This window comes from Scyliorhinus canicula, chromosome 13, assembly GCF_902713615.1.
Source record: "Scyliorhinus canicula chromosome 13, sScyCan1.1, whole genome shotgun sequence".
In the NCBI taxonomy this organism is placed as follows: domain Eukaryota; kingdom Metazoa; phylum Chordata; class Chondrichthyes; order Carcharhiniformes; family Scyliorhinidae; genus Scyliorhinus; species Scyliorhinus canicula.
Window position 1 is genome coordinate 137,899,143 of NC_052158.1, and position 24,063 is coordinate 137,923,205.

The following is a 24,063-nucleotide window of genomic DNA, read 5'->3' on the forward strand; positions in this document are numbered from 1 at the left end:
TGCACATCTTTGGACTGGGAGGAAACCGGAGCACCCGGAGGAAACCCATGCAGACACGGGGACAACATGCAACTCCACACAGACAGTGACCCAAGGCCAGAATTGAAGCCGGATCCCTGTGAGGCCGCAGTACTAATCACCATGCTGCCCTTCAGTGCCTTATACAGCCACTATCCCCATAACCCTTCACCTATTTATTAGAAACTTATCAATCTCTACCTTAAACATACTCGATGACGAGCTTCCACAGACCTCTTAAGGTGGAAAATTCCAAAGATTCATGGTCCTATGTGGCATGCCCCTTATTCTGAAATTGTGTTCCCTGGTTCTAGGCTCTCCAACCAAGGGAAACAACTTACCGTCATTGTTCCTGTCTATTCAGGAAGATAAAAACAACTGCCGAATGAAAGTAAGATTTTTTTATATCTTTTTCTTAAGAAAAATAAGGCACGACAGCAAGAGTGGCAATTCTTTTCCACAACATTTCAACTTTGCTCACTAGGAAAGGCCGAACTAGGGTTGGGTTATCCTGGGCAGTAGCTAAAATGTTAGAGATGGATCAGGAGTCATTGCACATTAGTCCTGGACCACATGGTGTTTTCTACCAGAAGGAATGATGGAAATTGAATATGTTAGCCTGCACTTAAATAATGAGGAAAAATTAACAGGACTCCTGCTATTAACTCCTCAGCCATGGGCCATTTCAAACTTAAATGGTCAATTTACCGAATGCAATCATTCCCTTGAAGAAGCCTAAGCTGTAAAGTTTCCGACTAGTGCCTTCTTGGCTAAGACACCAGTTTGGAGGCCCCCGTGGCCAGATCACACCATGGATTGAAAGCAGCAACCAGAGGAATTCATTGAAATAGCACTTCAAGTATCATTTGAAGTAGTCTTTGATCAATAAATATTGGATCATTTATTTATCTTGCACTCAATTGGTTAAACGGATACTTTGGAATATAAAACTGCTTCTGTGTATAGGTTGTATTTCTGATAAAGATTTTCCTCGTTAGTTCGCAGAAACATGTATTAAGCAGCTGGTGACTGATAATAGGATTCAAGTCTTTACATGAAAGCAGCATGAGGTATTACTATGCACCTGATTTGTGTCTCCCAGGTAATCAGCTTGTGTTAGTGAATAATCAGCTAAATAACAAGAGGTCAAGCTCTTGTGTAACAAATTTGGGAGTTTCTAGAATCCACAGCTAAGAAGGCAGCAGATTCAATAGTTTTTGGCAGCACCTGCAGACAGAGAAACAGTTATCATTTCAGATCCATGACTTTTACCAGAACGCACGTCAAGATGAAATGAAAATCGCTTATTGTTACAAGTAGGCTTCAAATAAAGTTACGGTGAAAAGCTCCTAGTCGCCACATTCTGGCGCCTGTTCGGGGAGGCTGGTACGGGAATTGAACCGTGCTGCTAGACTGCCTTGGTCTGCTTTAAAAGCCAGCTATCTAGCCCAGTGTGCTAAACCAGCCCCTAAAGGAAAGGACATCGACGTGAAAGGTCAATTTTCCAACTCCACTGTAACTGCCAGACCTGAGGGGGTGGTTTTGAGTCCACACTAGCCGTGCGCTGAATCGACAACACGCTCAAAATCAGTGGGAAATTTGAAAAACGAATCTATCCAGTGAGATTGCAAATGCCAATTTTCAGCTCCCTCGCCGGCAGAGTAATGTGAAATACGCCATGGGAGCCCAGGAACCTCATTTTAATAGGTAAACATGTTATTAGCAAGCACTCATTCCAGTACCTGCCCCTCACTGAACGCCAGCTTTACATAAATCTGGCGACCTCAGCCTCAATGGGGATTTTGCAGGTGAGTGCCATGGGAATGTCACTTTAAGAAATGTTCGTCTGCTCAAGTGGCTGCAGTGATGTCAGAGTGGGTGGAGCTGAACTCTGCTTTTTAGTTTCGCTTTGAGGAAAAGCTTGGGTGTGTCTGTTTTTGGTTTCATTTTCGTGTTGGAGCTGAAGCCAGCCAAAGAAGATGTAATTTTAATCTCTGCAATCTAAAGACTATCTCCAGAGCATTTCATGAATTCAGAGTGATAACTGCTTTCAATTGAGAATTTAAACCCGATGTGCTTCTGTAAAAAGGATTTTGTCTTATGGATATTAAAAGGAAAGTTAAAGGATTACTTAGTGTTGTATTCTTTTGGGGTTGTATATAAATGAATGGTTGCTAAGATGGTCACTATGTTTTAAAAAGGTTAACTTGAGTTCATAGAATAAACATTGTTTTTCTTTAAAAAATACTTTTCCATTTCTGCTGTACCACACCTGTAGAGTGGGCCGTGTGCTCCCCATACCACAATCTATTAAAAGTTGTGGGTCAGGTGAACTCCATGATACATAGAACATAGAACAGTACAGCACAGAACAGGCCCTTAATGTTGTGCCGAGCCATGATCACCCTACTCAAACCCACGTATCCACCCTATACCCGTAACCCAACAAACCCCCCCCCCCCCTCCTTAACCTTACTTTAATTAGGACACTACGGACAATTTAGCATGGCCAATCCACCTAACCCGCACATCTTTGGACTGTGGGAGGAAACCGGAGCACCCGAAGGAAACCCACGCACACAGGGGGAGGATGTGCAGACTCCACACAGACAGTGACCCAGCCGGGAATCGAACCTGGGACCCTGGAGCTGTGAAGCATTTATGCTAACCACCATGCTACCCTGCTGCCCCTTTGGGGTCTCTATACCCTGCCCCATAATAAATTGGGGGCTTGAGGGGGATAAACGTCTATCTATTGGATTGGCTTTGTGAACTTAAAGACAGTGAGGGGTGAGCATATTGTGGGTGCTTTTCAGGTGCCGTATTTTAGTTTTGGGTAGGGAGTGTGAACAAAGAACAAAGAAAATTAAAGCACAGGAACAGGCCCTTCGGCCCTCCTAGCCTGCGCCGATTCAGATCCTTTATCTAAACCTGTCGCCTATTTTCCAGTGATTTACTTCCCTTTGTTCCCCGCCCGTTCATATATCTGTCTAGATGCATCTTAAATAATGCTATCGTCCCCGACTTTACCACCTCCGCTGGCAAAGCGTACCAGGCACCCACCACCCTCTGCGTAAAAAACTTTCCACGCACATCTCCCTTAAATTTTCACCCTCTCACCTTGAAATCGTGACCCCTTGTAATTGACACCCCCACTCTTGGAAAAAGCTTGTTGCTATCCACCCTGTCCATACCTCTCATAATTTTGCAGACCTCAATCAGGTCCCCCCTCAACCTCCATCTTTCCAACAAAACAATCCTAATCTACTCAACCTTTCTTCATAGCTAGCACCCTCCATAACAGGCAACATCCTGGTGAACCTCCTCTGCACCCTCGCTAAAGCATCCACATCCTTTTGGTAATGTGGCGACCAGAACTGCATGCAGTATTCCAAATGTGGCCTAACCAAAGTCCTATACAGCTGTAACATGACCAGCCGGCTCTTGTACTCAATACCCCGTCCAATGAAGGCAAGCATGCTGTATGTCTTCTTGACCACTCTATCGACCTGCGTTGCCACCTTCAGGGTACAATGGACCTGAACTCCCAGATTTCTCTGTTCAGCAATTTTCCCCAGGACTCTTCCATTGACGGTATAGTCCACTCTTGAATTAGATCTTCCAAAATGCATCACCTCGCATTTGTCTGGATTGTACTCCATTTGCCATTTCTCTGCCCAACTCTCCAATCTATCTATATTTTGCTGTATTCTCTGACAGTCCTCCTCGCTATCTGCAACTCCACCAATCTTAGTATCATCTGCAAACTTGCTAATCAGACCACCTATACATTCGTCCAGATCATTTATGTATTTCACAAACAACAGTGGTCCGAGCACGGATCCCTGTGGAACACCACTAGTCACCTTTCTCCATTTTGAGACACTCCCACCACTACTCTCTGTCTCCTGTTGCCCAGCCAGTTCTTTATCCATCTAGCTAGTACACCCTGAACCCCATACAACTTTACTTTTTCCATCAACCTGCCATGGGAATCTTTATCAAACGCCTTACTGAAGTCCATGAATGTGACATCTACAGCCCTTCCCTTATCAATTAACTTTGTCACTTCCTCAAAGAATTCTATTAGGTTTGTAAGACATGACCTTCCCTGCACAAAACCATGCTGCCTATCACTGATAAGTCTATTTTCTTCCAAACGTGAATAGATCCTATCCCTCAGTATCTTCTCCAACAGTTTGCCTACCACTGACGTCAAGCTCACAGGTCTATAATTCCCTGGATTATCCCTGCTACCCTTAAACAAAGGGACAACATTAGCAATTCTCCAGTCCTCCGGGACCTCACCCGTGCTCAAGGATGCTGCAAAGATATCTGTTAAGGCCCCAGCTATTTCGTCCCTCACTTCCCTCAGTAACCTGGGATAGATCCCATCCGGACCTGGGGACTTGTCCACCTTAATGCCTTTTAGAATACCCAAAACTTCCCCCTTATGCCGACTTGACCTAGAGTATTTAAACATCCATCCCTAACCTCAAAAGCCTTCATGTCCCTCTCCTTGGTGAATACCGATGCAAAGTACTCATTACAAATCTCACCCATTTCCTCTGACTCCACGCATAAATTCCCTCTTTTATCTTTGAGTGGGCCAATCCTTTCTCTAGTTACCCTCTTGCTCCTTATATACGAATATTGTGGACAATATTGTGTTGTGGACAATGGCTCTTTCAGAGGCTCAGAAGTTTTTGGGGGTGGAGAGAGGAAAAATAAAGAGAGAGAGAGAGGAAAAAGAGAGAGAAGAAAGGAAAACAGAAAGAATAGCCCTAGCAGAACAAAAAGAGAAAGGGAGATACAGATCAGGGAAAAAGATAAAGAGAGAGAACTTCAGAAAATGGCCATGAAACACGACAGTCAGTTAAAATTGGCAGACGTATGGGGAAACGTACAGTTGGATGATAGTGATGAGGATAGTGAGAAAGAGCGTCAAAGTCAAAGGCTTGGTAGGAAACTATTTAAATATGTCCAAGCATTGCCAAGGTTTGACGAGAAGGAGGTAGAAGCCTTTTTCATTTCATTTGAGAAGGTAGCTAAACAAATGAAATGGCCACAGGACATGTTGGTATTACTGACTCAAACAAAGCTGGTGGGTAGGGCTAGTGAAGTGTTTGCATCACTACTGGAGGAGGTGAAAAAATCCATCTTAGGTGCATATGAACTATTGCCTGAAGCCTACAGACAAAGGTTTAGAAATTTCAGGAAAGAATTTAGTCAAACATACATCGAACATTACAGCGCAGTACAGGCCCTTCGGCCCTCGATGTTGCGCCGACCTGTGAAACCCCTCTAAAGACCATCTATTCCCTTATCGTCCATATGCCCATCCAATGACCATTTGAATGCGTTTAGTGTTGGCGAGTCCACTACTGTTGTAGGCAGGGCATTCCATGCCCTTACTACTCTCTGAGTTTGAAAGGGTCAAACAGTAATTTTGATAGGTGGATAAGGGCTTTGAAAATAGACCAAACTTATGAAGCTCTCAGAGAAATTATGCTTTTGGAGGAGTTTTAAAAATTCAATTCCTGATGTAGTGAGGACTCATGCGGAAGAGCAGAGGGTTAAAACTGAGAGATTAGCGGCAGAAATGGCAGATGATTATGAATTAGTTCATAAATCAAAGCTTGGTTTCCGACATCAGTTTCACACTGTGAGGGATAAAAACTGGGGACATGAGAAATACTCAAGTGGTAGAGGCAAAGGTGATCTGATGGGAGATAATAAGGAGAGTGTACCTCAGATTAAAAAGGAAATCCAGGAGGGTGGAAGAGACATGAAAAGTTTCAAATGTTTTCACTGAAATAAACTAGGCCATGTAAAGTCACAGTGTTGGTGGTAGAAGAAAAGCACTGGGAAGGCTGACATGGTAAAACAGGATAAGACAATGGAGTTTGTTAAAGTGGTAAAGGAAAGCCCAAGTGAAGCGAAAGAAGTGCAAAAGTTTGTACAGCCTGATCAAGAGGTGATTGATAAGAAGGTGCCAGATCCCTTTAAATAATTTACTTGTATGCGTAAAGTTTACTCATGTGTATCAGGAGGAGCAGGTAAAGCAGTCACAATTTTAAGAGATACGGGAGCTAGTCAATCTTTAATGGTAAGAGATGAGGAGTTATGTAGTTTGGGAAGAATGTTGCTAGAAAAGGTGGTAATATGTGGAATTCAGGGTGAGAAGAGTAGTGTTCCATTATATAAGGTAAGGTTGGAAAGTTCCGGTGAAGAGTGGTGAAGTGGTTGTAGAAGTAATAGAGAAACTATCTTGTCCAGGAATACAGTTTATCTTGGATAATGATATAGCTGGATCGCAGGTGGGATGTGCATACTATGGTTGATAAGCCAGTGGAAAATCGAGACAACTGAAGTGTTGAAGGACGAATCTCCTGGGATTTTTCCGGATTGTGTATTGACAAGGTCGCAAAGTCACAGGTTAAGACAAGAGGAGAAATCAGAGAGCGAAGATAAAGTTTAAGTGCAATTATCAGAAACGATTTTTGATCAGATGGTTGAAAAAGAACAAGAACAGGTGGAGGATGAGGAGGATATTTTTAGTTCAAGAAAATTGGCGGAGTTACAACGGAAAGATGTAGAAATCAGAAAGCATACACGGAAGAGGAAGCTGAATGTATACCAGAGTCTTATTACCGTAATGTGATGTCTTGATGAGAAAATGGAGACCTTTACATATGCAGGCAGATAAAAAGTGGGCAGAAGTTCATCAAGTAGTATTGCCAGTCGGGTATAGAAAGGAGGTGTTGCAAGTTGCACATGAGGTACCAGTGGGAGGTCATTTGGGAGTAAGGAAATCTCAAGCTAAAATACAAAAACATTTTTATTGGCCTGAACTACAAAAAGATGTAGTTAAATTTTGTCAATCATGTCACACATGTCAAGTGATAGGGAAACCTCAAGCAGTGATAAAACGAGTGCCCTTAATACCCATTCCAGCATTTGAGGAACCTTTTACAAGGGTCTTAATTGATTACGTAGGACCACTTCCTAAAACGAAAAGTGGGAATCAATATCTTTTGGTTATAATGAATGTGTCTACTCGGTTTCCAGAGGCCATTCCAGAACGCAATATTACAGCTAAAAAGATTGTGGAGGAGTTACTTAAATTCTTTACTAGATATGGATACCAACAGAAATACAATCGGATCAAGGATTAAATTTTACCTCAAGGTTATTCAAAGAAATTATGGATAGTTTAGGAATAAAACAATTTAAATCAACTGCGTACCATCCAGAATCGCAGGGAGCATTAGAAAGATGGAATCAGACATTAAAGACAATGTTGAGGGCTTATTTTCAAGATTATCCAGAGGATTGGGATAAAGGAATTCCATTCGTACTGTTTGCAATTAGGAATGTATCTAATGAGTCAACCAAATTCAATCCTTTTGAACTAATTTTTGGTCATGAGGTAAGAGGACAACTTAAATTGATTAAGGAAAAATTGGTGAGTGAGCAGTCGGAACTTACATTTTGGATTACGTGTCAAATTTTAGGGAACGATTAAATAGAGCAGGTGAATTGGCTAGATAGCATTTAAAAGTTGCACAAAATGAGATGTTGGACAAGGAATCTAAAGTTTGTAGTTTTGCCAGTGGAGATAAAGTTTGAGTATTGTTACCAATGGTAGGTGAACCTTTAAAAGCAAGGTTTTGTGGACCTTATCAGATTGAAAGGAAATTAAGTGAGGTGAATTATGTGGTAAGAACGCCAGATAGAAGGAAGAGTCACCGAGTGTGTCATGTGAATATGCTTAAAAGGTACTTTGAAAGGGAAGGAGAGAAGAAGGAGGAGGTTTTAATGATTCTAACTCGAAGTGACAAACCAAATCCAGATGACTGTGAATTTGACATACCTCAAATTAAATTGAAAAACGAGGATGTTCTTAAAAAATGGGATAAATTGTTGAGTTACCTTCCAGAGGAAATACGGACTGACCTGAAAGAGTTATTGATATCACATGGGCATGTTTATAGAGATAGGTTGGGAAGCACTAAAATGGCTATACATGATGTAGATGTGGGAAATGCTGTTCCAATCAAACAACATCCATATAGACTTAACCCTTTAAAATTGGCACAGGTTAACAAAGAGATTGAAAATGGCATAATTGAAGTGGGTTGCAGCCAATGGAGCTCACCCATAGTGATGGTACCAAAACTGGACGGTACCCAACTGTTGTGTGTGGACTATAGAAAGGTTAATGCAGTTACAAGAACGGATTCGTATCCCATCCACGTTTGGAGGATTGCATTGCGAAAGTGGGACAATCAGCTTTTATTTCCAAACTGGATTGACTAAAAGGTTACTGGCAGCTACCTTTATCCAAAAGGGCAAAGGAGATTTCAACTTTTGTGACTCCAGATGGTATATACCAGTTCAAAGTTATGTCATTTGGCATGAAAAATGCCCCATTTCGACGGTTAACTAACAAAGTTGTTTCAGGATTACCCAATTGTGTGGTATACATCGACGATCTGGTAATTTTCAGCCAGACATGGAAAGAACATTTAAAGCATCTGATGGAGTTATTCGATCGACTTCAGGAGGAGGGTTTGGTGGTAAACCTAGCCAAAAGTGAATTTGGAAAAGCCCATTTCACTTTCCTTGGCCATACAATCAGACACGGGCGAATGGTCACATGGGATGTGAAAACAAAAGTTATTGAGGAGTTTCCAATAGCCTTGAGACGAAGGGAAATAATGCGATTTCTTGGCATGGGTGGATTTGATCAAACATTTGTGCAAACTTTTTGTAGAGTGATTGCTCCACTGATGGACTTGCTGAAGAAACGGCGAAAATTTCAGTGGACAGCAGAGTTTAAACAGGCATTTGACTGCCTGAAAGTTGTGATGACCAATGCTCCTGTGTTGGAGAATTACAAGGGACTCTGTGATCTGATTGAACTAAAGTAATTGACTTTAAAGAGAAATGCCGAGGCGTAGAGAAATGGATGGATCTTGCAGAGACCTTTTTGTTCAAAGAGACTGTCAATCGAGAAGGATTTCAGTTGGAGGAAGAAGAACAGAAATGGACTATATTATTATGCCTGTTTGCGTGTGTTGTTTTTTTAAACACAAAAGTATATTTACTGCCTGCATTTCTTAAAGGAAAGTGAAAAGGTGAAAAATGAAACCATCTTGAAGTTGATGCGTTTTTTTTTCTTGGGGGGAGGTGTCATGGGGGGGGGGACAGAGGCACCGGTGGACTCAGTGGGGGGGGGGGAAGACATGGGCATGGGAGAGGACTCGGGCGGGGGGGGTGGGGGATACAGGGGCAACAGAGAGGATTTGGGTGGGAGGGGGATACAGGGGCAATGGAGAGGACTCGGGGGGGGGGGGAGATTGGACATGGGCATCGGAGTGGACATGGCGGACACGGGCACCAGAGAGCTCTCGGGGGATACAGGGGCACCGGAGAGGAGACAGTGGCACTGAAGAGGACACAGGCACTGGAGAGGACTTGGGGGGGGGGGGGGGGGGGGGGGGGATGCTGGGGCACCTGAGAGCTTGCGGGAGACACAAAGGCATCGAAGAGGATACAGGGGCACCGGAGATACGTGGGGGATACGGGCACGGGTGAGGACACGGGAGATACAGGGGCACCGGAGAGGGCACCGGGGGGATACAGAGGTTTAACTCTGGGCTGAGGGGTGGGTTTCAGAATCACAAACCTTCCTCAATACTGGGTCTCTTGCAGGCCTTACCAACCCTTCATGTCAGGGTGACACTTGCTTTAAATAGGTTTGAAGACTGGCATGTAGGCAGGCTTCCCATGTCCCCTCTGCTACGTTGTGTCCAAATTGCAGCTGAAGGAGTGTGTTTCTATAGTGGGTGCTGGAAAGTGGGTGGGAGGAGGAGGTGAATACAGAGGGTCAGCACTGGGGCTGACTGAGGTTCTTGTGTGGGTTTCTATGAGAGGCCAGGCTGCAAGGGAATGGTGGAGGAACTCAGGAATGGGTTGCACCCGGCCTCATGGAGCATGAAGACCCTCTCACTGGGGAGAGGACGACTGCAGTTTGAGTTCAACCCCACACTCAGGTAACACTGTGGGGAGAAAGGCTTTAAGCTGCATGGAAGTTCAAATCCACTTCTCCAGGAAGTTTGACAGTCAGGAATTTGTGTTGGGATGTATGGCTGTGGCTGATGGATGGCCCATCAACCCTGCAGCCCCTGTGACCTGGGATAATGAGGGTGCCCTCCAGGGATGTGCTTGTTATGTTAATTAACAGCAGGCTTCACTTGAATCAGCTGTGCCTCATCAAGAAGCAGTTATTTTCCTGTAATGCAGAGTTAAACATCAGTCCATTGATGGAGGGGCAATGGTATTGTTGCTGGATTGATAATCCCAAAACCCAGGGTAATGTTTTTGGGATTGCGATTTCAATCCCACCATGGCAGATGGTGAAATTTTAATTCAATCTGAAATTAAAAGTCCTATGGTGACGGGTGTTGCCGTAGTACCCTCATTAATAAGACCATAAGACATAGAAGCAGAATTAGGGCACTTAGCCCATCGAATCTGCTCCTCCATTCAATCATTGCTGATGTTTTTCTCTTCCCCATTCTCCTGCCTCCTTCCCATAACCCCTGGCCCCCTTATTAATCAAGAACCTATCTATCTCTGTCTTAAAGACTCAGTGATTTGGCCTCCACAGCCTTCTGCGGCAAAGAGTTTCACAGATTCACCACCCTCTGGCTGAAGAAATTCCACCTCATCTCTGTTTTAAAGGATCGTCCCTTTAGTCTGAGATTGTGTCCTCTGGTCCTAGTTTTTCCTACAAGTGGAAACATCCTCACAGTATCCTGTAAGTTTCAATAAGATCCCCCCTCATCCTTCTAAACTCCCAACAAGTACAGACCCAGAGTCCTCAACCGTTCCTCATAAGACAAGCTCTTTGTTCCAGGGATCATTCTTGTGAACCTCCTCTGGACCCTTTCCAAGGCCAGCACATCCTTCTTTCGATATGGGGCCCATAACTGCTCAGATTACTCCGAATAGGGTCTGACCAGAGCCTTATACAGCTTCAGAAGTACATCCCTGGTTTTGTGTTCTAGTCCTCTCGACATGAATGCTGACATTGCATTTGCCTTCTTAAGTGCCAACTGAACCTGCACGTTAACCTTAAGAGAATCATGAACAGAGACTCCCAAGTCCCTTTGTGCTTCTGTATTCCTAAGCATCTCCCCATTTAGAAAATAGTCTATGCCTCCATTTCTCCTTCCAAAGTGCATAATCTCACACTTTTCCACATTGTATTCCATCTGCCACTCTCCTAGCCTGTCCAAGTCGTTGTGCAGCCCGCCTGCTTCCTCAATACTACCTGTCCCTCTACAGATCTTTGTATCATCTGCAAACTTAGCAACAGTGCCTTCAGTTCCTTTTTCCAGATCATTAATGTATATTGTGAAAAGTTGTGGTCTCAGCACTGACCCCTGAGGCACACCACTAGTCACCGGTTGCCATCCTGTAAAAGATCCCTTTATCCCCACTCTCTGCCTTCTGCCAGTCAGCCAATCCTCTATGTTTGCCAGGATCTTACCCGTAACACCATGGGCTCTTATCTTATTTAACAGTCTCCTATGCGGCACCTTGTCAAAGGCCTTGTAGAAATCTAAATAAATCACATCCACTGGTTCTCTTTTGTCTAACTTCCTTGTTACTTCCTCAAAGAATCCTAACAGTTTTGTCAGACATGACCTCCCCTAGGGCAGCACGGTGACCTAGTGGTTAGCACAACCGCCTCACGGCGCTGAGGTCCCAGGTTCGATCCCGGCTCTGGGTCACTGTCCGTGTGGAGTTTGCACATTCTCCCCGTGTCTGCGTGGGTTTCGCCCCCACAACCCAAAAATGTGCAGAGTAGGTGGATTGGCCACGCTAAATTGCCCCTTAATTGGAAAAAATAATTGGGTAATCTAAATTTAAAAAAAAAAGACATGACCTCCCCTTGACGAAGCCATGCTGACCCAGTCCTATTTTATCATGCACTTCCAAGTACTCTGTGATCTTATCTTTAATAATGAACTCTAAAATCTTATCAATGACCAAAGTCAGGCTAACCGGCCTATAGTTTCCTGTCTTCTGCCTTTCTCCCTTCTTAAACAGTGGTGTTACATTAGCCACTTTCCAGTCCTCTGGAACCCTTCCTGCCTCCAGTGATTCCTGAAAGATCACCACCGATGCCTCCACAATCTCCTCAGTTATCTCTTTTAGAACGCTGGGGTGTAGTCCATTCAGTCCAGGTGATTTATCCATCTTCAGACCTTTCAGTTTCCTCAGAACCTTCTCCTTAGTGATGGTCACTGTACTCACCTCTGCCCCCTGATTCTCCTGGAGCTCTGGCATCCCACTGGTGTCTTCCACCATGATGTTAACTACATTCTTCGAATAAACCTTCTTGATTAAAGTGGCTAGGAAGTCTGTCAAAGCACACCTGCAGTGAAGGCTTTAGTGCTCATCCCAGCCAAATTCAATATAAAGGTTGTAGATCAGGTGGACTTCATAATACACTTTGCAGTTTCTAACCCCTGGCCCATAACAAGGTAATGAAGTATTCATGCCCAAATGTAGCAAGATCTGGACAATATCCAGGATTGGGCTGGCAAGTGGCACGTTACATGCACCACACAGTGCCAGCCAATGACCATCTCCGACAAGAGAGGATCTAACCACCGCCTCTTGACATTCAATGGCATTACCATCGCTGAATTCCCCACAATCAACATCCTGGGGGTTACCATTGATCAGAAACTGAACTGGACTAGCCATATCAATACTGTGGCTACCAGGGCAGCTCAAAGGCTAGTAACTCACCTCCTGACCCCCAAAGCCTGTCTGCCATCTACAAGGCACAAGTCAGGAGTGTAATAGAATATTCTCCACTTGCCTGGATGAGTGTAGCTCCAACAACACTCAAAAAGCTTCACACCATCCAAGGCAAAGCAGCCCGCATGATTGTTCCCCCTTCCACAAACATTCAAACCCTCCACCACCGACAAAGAGTGGCAGCCTTGTGTACCATCTCCAAGGAGCACTGCACTAACTCACCAAGGTTCCTTAGACAACACCTCCCAAACCCACGACCACTACCATCTAGAAGGACAAGAGCAGCAGATACCTGGGAACCCCACCACCTGGGGGTTCCCCTTCAAGTCACTTACCACCCTGACTTGGAAATATATCACTTTTCCTTCACTGTTGCTGGGGCAAAATCCTCAAAACCCTTCCCTAACAGCACAGTGGAGGTACCTACACCTGAAGGACTGCAGCGGTTCAAGAAGGCAACTCACCACCACCTTCTGAAGGGCAACTAAGGATGGGCAATAAATGTTGGTCTACCCAGCGATGCCCGCATCCCGTAAATGAATTTTAAAAAAATTATGCTCAACGGATTTGTGAAGGGCAGTCACCTGACATCCAATATTAGACGGCTTCTTAATATTATAATGATACCAGCAGAGGGACACGAGGCTGAGGTGGTAGTAGTCATGGATGCAGAGAAGGCTTTCGACCGGGTGGAGTGGAAGTACCTATGGGATATTTTAGGCAGGTTTAGTTCGGGCAGGGATTTGTGGATTGGGTCCGGCTGTTATATCAGGCACCAGTGGCAAGTGTAAGAACTAACCGAGTCCGGTCAGAATACTTCGGTCTCTGTAGGGGGACAAGACAGGCATGCCCACTCTCCCCATTACTGTTTGCCCAGGCCATGGAGCCCTTAGCGATGGCCCTTAGATCATTGAATGTCTGGCAGGGGATAGTGGGGGGGGGGGGGGGGGGGGGGGGGTATTGAGCGCAGGGTCTCTCTCTATGCGGATGATTTGCTGCTCTATGTCACAGACCCGGTGGGGGATGGCCGAAACCATGGAGGTACAAGGAGAATTTGGGTGATTTTCAGGCTACAAGTTAAATATGGGAAAGAGCAAGATGTTCCTAAATCAGGCACGGGGGCAGGAAAGGAGATTGAAGGAGTTACCTTTTAAAGTGGTTGAGAGGAGTTTTAGATATCTGGGAATTCAAGTGGCGAAGGATTGGGGGCAGCTTCACAAGTTAAATCTGGACAAAGTGGTCGTTCAAATGAAAAGGGATTTTCGCAGATGGGACATGCTCCCGCTGATGCTGGCGGGGAGGGTCCAGATGGTAAAGGTGACGGTCCTTCCGAGACTGCTCTTCTTTTTTCAATATATCACAATTTTTGTCCCAAAGGCTTTTTTAAGGAAAATGAATGCAGCGATATAGGGTTGTGTGTGGGCGGGCAAAACCCTGAGAGTAAAGAAGGCACTCCTGGAATGAGGTCGCGGAGAGGGGGGCCTGGCCCTCCCGAGCTTTATTAACTATAAACTGGAAGGCCAACATATCGATGGTCAGGAAGTGGGTAGTGGGGATGGGGTCGATTTGAGAGCGAGTGTAAGCAACATCCTGCAAGGGTACAAGTTTGGAGGCTTTACTAACGGCACCTCAGCCGTTCTCGCCGGCTCGGTACTCTACAAGCCCTGTGATGGTGGCAGCCCTAAGGGTGTGGGGGCAATGGAGGCAGCACATGGGACTGGAGGAGACGTCAAAGTGGTCACCGATCTGTGACAACCACCCCGGGCAGGGGGCTGGATGGGGGCTTTAAGAGATGGCAGCGGGCAGGGATTGAGAGATTTGGGGACCTATTCATCATGGAGGGCTTTCTGACCTTGGCGGCATTAGAGGAGTTCGAGTTGCCGGGTGGGAAAGGGTTTCGGTACCTTCAGGAACGGGACTTTGTAGGGAGGCAGGTTCCAAGCATCCTCACCTCCCCCTGAGGGGACTACAGGATAAGGTGATGTCAAAAACAGGGGTTGGAGGTGGGAGGGTTTCAGAGATACACAAGGAGTTGATGGAGTGGGAAGGGGCCCCTATCAGGGAGGTGAAGAGGAAGTGGGAAGAGCAGCTGGGAGGAGAGTTGGAAATTGAACTGTGGGAAAAAGCCTTGAAGAGGGTCAATTCATCCTCACTGTGTGCCAGACATAGCTTGATCCAGTTCAAGGTGGTCTACAGGGCCTACATGATGGTAGCCCGGATGAGCAGGTTCTTTGAGGAGGTGGAGGATAGTTGTGGACGGTGTGGGGGTAGCCCGGCGAACCAGGTACATATGTTCTGGGCATGTCCAAAATTGAGAGGATTTGCGGGCGTTATGCCAGAGGTCCTGGAAGGGAGGGTAACTCCGAGTCCAGAACTGGCAATATTTGGGGTATCGGAAGATCCAGGGTACTGGGGGGGGGGGGAAGAAGGCCGATGTCCTGGCCTTCTCCTCCCTGGTGGCCCGGAGACGGATTTTGCTGGGATGGAGGGACTCGGAGCCCCCAAAGTCAGGAGTGTGGGTCAGCGATATGGCAGGGGTTTTCAGTCTGGAAAAAATAAAGTTCACTTTGAGAGGATTAACTCAGGGGTTCGCCCGGAGATGGCAGCCGTTCATCGATTTCTTCAAAGAAAATTGAATGTCAGCAGAAAGGGGGGGAGGGGAAAAGTGGGGAGGAATACAGGAGGCATGGTAGTGTAAGACAAGCACAGGGTACTTAGTATACGGGTAATTAGGGGATAGGGCGGGGTAGTAGGGGACGTTGTTTACTGTTTTTTGTTTTTTTAGGTGTTTTGCGTGTGTCGGCCCGCGCAGTTGTTTAAGAAATATTCATGTGTTAAACTGCGAAAATTACAAATGCTTCAATAAAATATTTTCTAAAAAAGTACAATGCTAATGTGTTAATATGTGAATAGTATTCTTTTCTCCAAACCCTGTAAACAATGAACAATTCATTAGCTTAATTTGCTCATTGATAAATATCTCATACTTATTGTACAAGGAACCCTCTAGCTTCATGTGCTTGCTAAAATAGCGATTTCTCATCAGTTTTCAGTTTTGCTCCTGAACTGCAGCAAAGGGAATAACAGAAACTGAGACATAGGCAGTAAAATGCTGCGAGGTCAGTCAATTTTCTTATTCAAAAGCCACAATCGTAACTAAGCAGTTTGAAACATTGCAGGACTGTTAGAGGTCAATTTGTTTAACTTAAAGATGATGGATTGATGACAGGGGGTGGTGCAGATTGGCGCATCCTTTAGTATTATTATGTAAAGATAAATTGAACTGACAGAGTTCAGTGAGTCCAATTGAAGCTACTGTTTGCCTCACTGTGGAATAAAGCTGGTATTAGTTTGTCTCAGGCTGTGTCTCGTTGAGCCTTTTCTGGTTATGCCTTCAGAAAGTTTGAAGGAGCACGTGAGGGCACGTGCAAAAGATACAAATATCTGGTTCAGGTCAAAGGGAGGAACTATTATTACATCCCTGCGTTATGTTACCATGCAAATACATATAGGGTAGCATGAATCAGCCCTGATTAAACTGAAGACTCTTTCACCCATAAGATTGGCTAACGTCACCAAAGCTAGCAGCAGACCTAAATTTGCAACAGACACACTCTTTTAATTCAGCAGTAGTTTATCTTTCTGTACTTGGCTCACCAGTTGCCTCTCAATGATAATAACCTAATTGTCAACCCTTGATGTCCATCATTTTGATTAATTGCATATGAAAGAACCACAATGCCAATTAGAACTCCTCTTGACAGGATTGCACCCATGTATCGCACTAATTAGATATTCCTTTGATGTAAATATTCAGCACATTATTTCTGAAGTATTTTTCAATTCTAAACTGATGTTAAAGATACCGTACAAAGATCCAAGTGTTGTGGATCTAAGGGTTTAAAGGATTATCCTTTCAGTATAACCTACTTTAATCTCAAGTACCATGCACTGTTTCTGACAGCTTCTTCACACACTAATTTTCCTCATAGAAAAATATAATTTGAAAGAGAGTTAACAGTGCAAACTTAAGTTGTGAACTCGTGTTCGTGCACAGTTAAGGATTTTTAAGTTTATGCAATGATAGCAGTGTTACTGTCTTTTCATGAGGGATAGTTTTTCTAATGGGATAAGCATCTTATAGGATTGTTTACCAATATAAGCTTAACTGCAATTTTTATGTAACGGTTGGACAAATTAAGACTGATAACATCATAGTTATTATAAGATAAAACTAATCATGCATAATATATATATATACAGATTAAGTAAGTTCAGCAGAAGGTTGTGTTACGACACTGACCCTGGGCTCGTGCACAGTTAATTCCAGCCCCGCTTGACCCCGGGTCACAAAACATTTGAAATGAATGGTTAGAAAATACCCAAAGTCTCTGGTATTTGGCTGCCCAATAACTACAGTGACAAGGTTTGTAAATTTGGACAAAATTAATTTTTATGATTAACAATAGCTATAATTGAATAGGCAGAAAATACAACTGGTTATCTATTATCTGATTGCTAACCTACTCTTTAACTTGCCCCACCCTCTGCACACACACGCAAGGCAGACAAGCACAGAGGGGAAAGAGGGGGGTGAAGAAAATATCACTAAAAGTAGACAGGATAAACGTCTCTGTTTCAGATGGATATCTTCCAGTTTGAATCAAGGCCTTCAGTTGGATGTACTTGCTTTCACTCTGTAATGGTTTTCTCTGTAGATTCATCAGGATCTCAGGACGTCTTTGCAGATTCAGAAGCAGCAGATAGGAAGCATTTTTGGAGCGAGAGGGAGCAACTCACAGCTTCTTCTCTCAGCATCCAGGACTTTACTTTCTGGCTTCTCCGAAAACTCCCCACCTGGCTGAACCCAATCACTGTCTGAATGCAATCACTGTCTGGTGCTGGGCAGGGTACGGTCTTTGGCCAATCCATTGGCCACCAACCAACCAATCAAACCAAATCCCTCCGAACACTCGGGTGCCAGAAAGTCTGAGTTTTTCTGTTCAAAAGCTAAATCTCCAATAGCACAGTGTACTATTTTGTAACTTTTGAGTTCCGCACTTCGACTTAAAGATATATATCCATTGAATATCCGTGGATCAAAAATGATAACCACAAAGTAAAAGAAATGGGAAATAATGGAATCAACAGGAACGGCGCTTTCAGTTGCTCATGTATATTGCAATAGGTTCTTTGGGGAGATTTTTAATCATTTGTTTAAACAAGAACCCTGATAATTTGGAATAAAATGCTGAGAGTGGTTGAAAGAATGAGTTGACAAAACTGCTCCGTTCACAAATTTGCATCAAAATGTTTCTAATTCTTCTGATGAAACATGAAAACACATTAACAATGAATACATTTGTAATATCAATAGGGCTAATAGTTAAATAAATTTGAAATATATGCACTGCTGTCATGTGGGAAACAATTCAGCTGATTGGCGCACAGCAAGATCCTTCGTAGTGTAATCTGATAATGGCCAGGTAATCAAGCATAGCGATGTTGATTGAGAGAAAAATATTGGCCAGGATATTGGGGAGAACCCTTGGCTCGTCTTCAAAATAGTATCATGTGATCTTTTATGTCCACCTGAGAGAATATCAGGGCGTCACCTGAAAGATGTTAGTCCTGACAGTGCAGCACTCTGTCAATAATATAACTCAGCGTCAGCTAGTTTTTCTTTTGTACTCAAGTCCCTACAGTGCAATTTGAACCCATAACTTTCTGGTTCTGGGCTGAAAATACTATCTGTTGAGACAAGGCTGACAAGAGATAAAAGGAAAGTGTTCAAACACATCCAGGGTTTAGTTGAAGTAATAGTCAACACTACTTCCGTTGATCAAAGAGTGGGCATAGCCTAAAGTTCACCTCCACAAGACTGAAGGCAAAAGTTAAGAGAATATTTCAATGCAAATATCATTAGAACATGCCAGGCTTGGCCAAATAGTCTCCTTGAATGCTGTAAAGTTCTCGCTAATGAGTCCAAAGGCACTTTAAATGGAACATTTAGTGACTATTTGACTGCAAATTGCAGCACTAACATTACAGGAAGTCTGCTACTGAACTCACATTCACGTAAATACATTCCTTGCCTGAACAACAATAATGGTGCACCGATGGAAAATCGGTGGAACAAAGATATAGGGCTGGATTGTCCGTTTCTGAGGCGAAGCGCCGGTATGAATGAGAATTCATGAGAGGTTCTTGACAGGAAAATCGTCGCAAGCACCTCACCGATTCCAGTACCAATGAAACGCCTGCGGATCACCCCGGAGAATGGCTGGGTCAGAGGGCATGCATGCGCATGGGTGATGACCTGCATTAGTCGCGCCGTTAAACATGGCGGCGGCTGTGATTGAGCCCTAACCCGGCAAACGGAACCCCACAGCCCACCCGCTGGCCAGCCACCACCAGTCCTCCCAGCCCTAGCAGAAACCCCCCCCCCCCCCCCCCGGCCAGCGGCACAGATCCCGGCCGAGTGTTGCAGCGCTGGACTATGTCCGCAGCTGGCATGCCGGTTTCCCGACCTCTGGGACCACAGGTGGCCTGCGCCATCGGGAACTCGGCCCATCGGGGGCGGAGCATTGCGGGTGGGCCTGCTGGTGACATGCCAATGGCATTGAAACGGCGCATGGTGCACATCACGAAGCTGCCGGTTTGGAGGGGGCGAAGCGTGCCGGACTGGCGGTAAACCAGCACCGGCCCCGATTCCAGCGTTGGAATCCATTCTCTGCCCGATCGGTGATAACGATTTCAGTGTCGGGCTACAGAGAATCCCACGCCTAATATGCCACAGTCTAGGTGAACAGGGTTAATGAAACTACTGTAATGCTCAATCTATTGGGCAGCATGGTAGCATGGTGGTTAGCATCAATGCTTCACAGCTCCAGGGTCCCAGGTTCGATTCCCGGCTGGGGCACTGTCTGTGTGGAGTCTGCACGTCCTCCCCGTGTGTGCGTGGGTTTCCTCCGGGTGCTCCGGTTTCCTCCCACAGTCCAAAGATGTGCGGGTTAGTGTCCTAAAAAATAATGTTAATGGGGGTTGTTGGGTTACTGGTATAGGGTGGATGCGTGGGCTTGGGTAGGGTGATCATTGCTCGGCACAACATTGAGGGCCGAAGGGCCTGTTCTGTGCTGTACTGTTCTAATTCTAATTCTAATTCTATTGAGTGCCCACCCTCGGATGTTTTGACTGTGAGCTGCTTTCATAGTTTCCCTTCTCCGCATCTGTGGCCTTTAACCCTGCCGCTCTTAAAATCTGCGAGATTGTTGCTTTTGTAGTGAAAACAACTGGCCTTCTATTTTTTACTCATTCCCGGGTCTATCACCGCAGTGTCCCAATCCTGAATCTTGGATTCATGCCCAAAGTTAGAATCATGTCAGTCAGAGGATTCAGGGAGGGAATGCCTGAAGTCATATTTGGCATAAAAAAGTACCAATTAAACGTTTAACCTCAAAAATGGTGCTGGCACCGGGACGCAGGGATAGACAGGTATTAAACTGGGGCTAAAGTATTTTTTTAAAGTCATACATGAAAAGATGGATGTGGGTGGGTAGGGAGATAAGAAAGGGAAAATGGTATCTGGGAAACCACATTGAGAATAGGAGGCTTCAGGAAGCAGATATAAGGGACCACAAAAGAGACCGGGGAACATGTGGCAACAACCCTCCCCCCCCATCCCTCCCACCCACCCACCGTCTAAACCCTTCCACCCCATAACACATCCTGTACAAACACGTCCATTTTTTTCCTTTATTTTACAGAAAGAAAATCTGAGGTTTTCTTGTTTTTAAGAACAATCCGGAAAAGTTAATTCCCATGTTATCCCATATAGGCACGGTGGCACAGAGGTTAACACTGCTGACTCACAGCATCAGGGACCCAGGTTCAATTCCGGCCTTGGGTGGCCTTGTGGAGTTAGCATGTTCTCCACGTGTCTGCATGGGTTTCCTCTGGGTGCTCCCACAGTCCAAAGATGCGCATGTTGGGAGAATTGGCCATGCTAAATTGTCTCGGAGTGTCCAAAGATCTGCAGATTAGGTGGGGTTAAGGGGGTAGGGCAGAAGAGTGAGCGTATGGCGAGGATCTGTGCAGACGTGATGGGCCGAATGGCCTCCTTCTGCACTGTAGACATTCCATGATTCTAGGCAGCAGGACTCATTTAAACTGATCATTGACTTAAATAGTAGTTGTTCCACCACAGTGACAAAGGAACTGTACTGCTGTTTGCAGCAGCATCAATTGGCTTTGCAGCTTGTAATTTGCCATCATATTAAATATTGCCTCTTCTAATTAGAAATGAAGAAAACATGCAGGACGTGATCAGTAGTGGAATTGGTGCAATGGATAACAAATACTTGGCCGGGATTCTCCCCTACCCGACGGGGCCGGGGGGTCCCGGCGTGATGGAGTGGCGTGAATCACTCTGGCGTTGGGCCGCCCCAAGGGTGCGGACGTCTCCGCACCTTTAGGGGCCAAGCCCTCACATTGAGGGGCTGGGCCCACACCGGAGTGGTTCCCGCTCCGCCGGCTGATGTGAACGGCCTTTGCCGCCATGCCAGCCGGGGCCGAAAGGACTTCGCCGGCCGTCGTAGGTCCGCGCATGCGCCGGAGCGTCAGCGGCTGCTGACATCATCTCGGCGCATGCGCAGGGGAGGGGATCTCTTCCACCTCTGCCATGGTGAAGACCATGGCGAAGGCGGAAGAAAAAGAGTGCCCCCACAACACAGGCCCGCCTGCCGATCGGTGGGTCCCGATCGCGGGCCAGGCCACCGTGGGGGCACCCCCCGGGGTCAGATCGCCCCACGCCCCCCCCCCCCCCAGGACCCCGCCGCCCACCCGCGCCACCTGCGCCCGCCGGTATGGTAGGTGGTTTAAGCCACGCCGGCGGGAGAGGCTTGTCAGCGGCGGGACTTCAGCCCATTGCGGGCCGGAGAATCGCCGCGGGGGACCCACCGACCAGCGCGCGCGATTCCCGCCCCTCCGAATCTCGGGTGGCGGAGAATTCGGAACGCGGCGGGGGCGGGATTGAAGCCAGCCCCGGGCGATTCTCCGACCCGGCGGGGGGTCGGAGAATCCCGTCCCTGGTGTGCATTGCTGATGCAGCCTTTGGAGGGAAACTTGGGCCAAAATTTGAAATATTACATGAATGAACTCCTGCACCTTTCAATATTAGTAAAATGTGTCATAATTCTATCTCAGGGGATAGCCAAACCATCGCTGAGAGGACAGGTCCTGCATTCACACTTGGGCACCCTGGGCACATGGCGCGCTAGTAGACGGTGCGGTGGCACTGTGTTGTTGCTCTTTGCGAGGCACAAAACCAAATAAGAGGCCTAGCAGCTTCCTAAAATCTAGAATTACAGCTTCGAGTTTTAATGTCTGTCATGCTAGTGTTAAAAAAAGAACATGTTTATTAACCAATATACCTCTATACCACATAGATGGAAGTGGAAAATGGATTTTCACTTTAACTGCAGACACTTGTGCACCGATTCACATTTTTAAAAATTCTAAATGACCAACTGGACACTCTAGTCAAGCTGGTTGGCAGCATTAGAAGATGAACATTCCATTTAATCAGTTTCAAGCTGGATTGAAGCACTCATTCACAATCAGTTATTCCGTTTCCTTAGATTGACTTATTAGGTATGTAAAAGTGGTTAGAAATTGTTCTTTCAATAGGCTGCGCATGAATGGCTGACTGTGGCGTTGTGCCAGTTATAGAGAATTCTGGTCACGCTGTTAGGAAGAGGTGCCAATCAGTGAGTAGGTAATACCTCAAAGGAAAGGAGAGGAAATTGTAGTGTGAGTCACCATGGGACTCTTCTGGGCATACCCAAACAGCCATTCAAATGTAAGACTGGCAGAAGACCAAGGGCAGATTGCCTGCCGCAGCTGTGAGACTGCAAAGTATGAGACAGAGAAAGTGGGGATGTATTTTAAAAGGGTGGCTGAGCGTGTAAGTGTTTAAATGCGTCGAGGACCGAGTCCGACAGCGTGAACAATTTTGACGGTTTGAAAATCAGACAGAATTTAACAGTTGTCACTGGTGAGGAGGAAGTGATAAGATGTAATGCCACTGTTAAAATATCAGGAAATAATATGTTTGTTAATTGATTTCAATTTCTGAGCGTTTCTTGCTTTTGGCCAATTGTAAGAAAGTAATGTCAAAATCTACCATGGTTCTGGATGCTAATTTCTACTTTTAAAATATTTTGCAGCAGCTACTTGTCTTTTATAATGTAATTAATTTCAGTCATACTACTTTCTTATAATTATTCACAAACTCATAACAATAAAATACCAATAAAATGGGCAGCACGGTAGCACAAGTGACTAGCACTGTGGCTCCACAGCGCCAGGGTCATAGGTTCGATTCCCCGCTGGGTCACTGTCTATGCGGAGTCTGCACGTTCTCCCCGTGTCTGCGTGGGTTTCCTCCGGATGCTCCGGTTTCCTCCCACAGTCCAAAGACGTTCAGGTTAGGTGGATTGGCCACGCTAAATTGCCCTTAGTGTCCAAAAGGTTAGGAGGGGTTATTGGGTTACGGGGATAGGGTGGAAGTGAGGGCTTAAGTGGGTTGGTGCAGACTCGATGAGCCGAATGGCCTCCTGCTGCTCTGTATGTTCTATATTCTATCTTGCAGTAGTTTTAAACTAATACTAAGACTGCTAATGTTTCTATCAACCTTAATCAACAGCTCCTGTAGAAAATTAGCATGGGATTTAGATACAGTTGCAATGACCTTGTACAGAATTACCCTTTTTTAAGCCACCTCTTTGTAACTTACGAAGTAACATAGAACAACAGTGCAGAAGGAGGCCATTCAGCCCATCGAGTCTTCACCGACCCACTTAAGCCCTCACTGCCACCCTATCCCCGTAACCCAATAACCCCTCCTAACCTTTTTTTTTGGACACTAAGGGTAATTTATCATGGCCAATCCACCTAACCTGCACATCTTTGGACTGTGGGAGGAAACCGGAGCACCCGGAGGAAACCCACGCAGACATGGGGAGAACGTGCAAACTCCGCACAGACAGTGACCCAGCGGGGAATCGAACCTGGGACCCTGGTGCTGTGAAGCCACAGTGCTATCCACTTGTGCTACCGTGCTGCCCACAACATGACACAAACCTCTGCTTCAGTGTGTAAGCTTCCAAAATGTATACACGGATCTTTTTTTTCATTTTG

General features: G+C 45.5%; 1 long non-coding RNA gene across 1 annotated transcript; it reads left to right on the forward strand.

Annotated features, from left to right (window-relative positions):
• Positions 1–30: 30 nt before the first annotated feature.
• On the forward strand, positions 31–18,081 carry LOC119976561. Its single transcript, XR_005462941.1, has 3 exons — positions 31–409; positions 15,911–15,983; positions 17,583–18,081. It is a non-coding gene; the product is annotated as an uncharacterized LOC119976561 (long non-coding RNA).
• Positions 18,082–24,063: the final 5,982 nt, after the last annotated feature.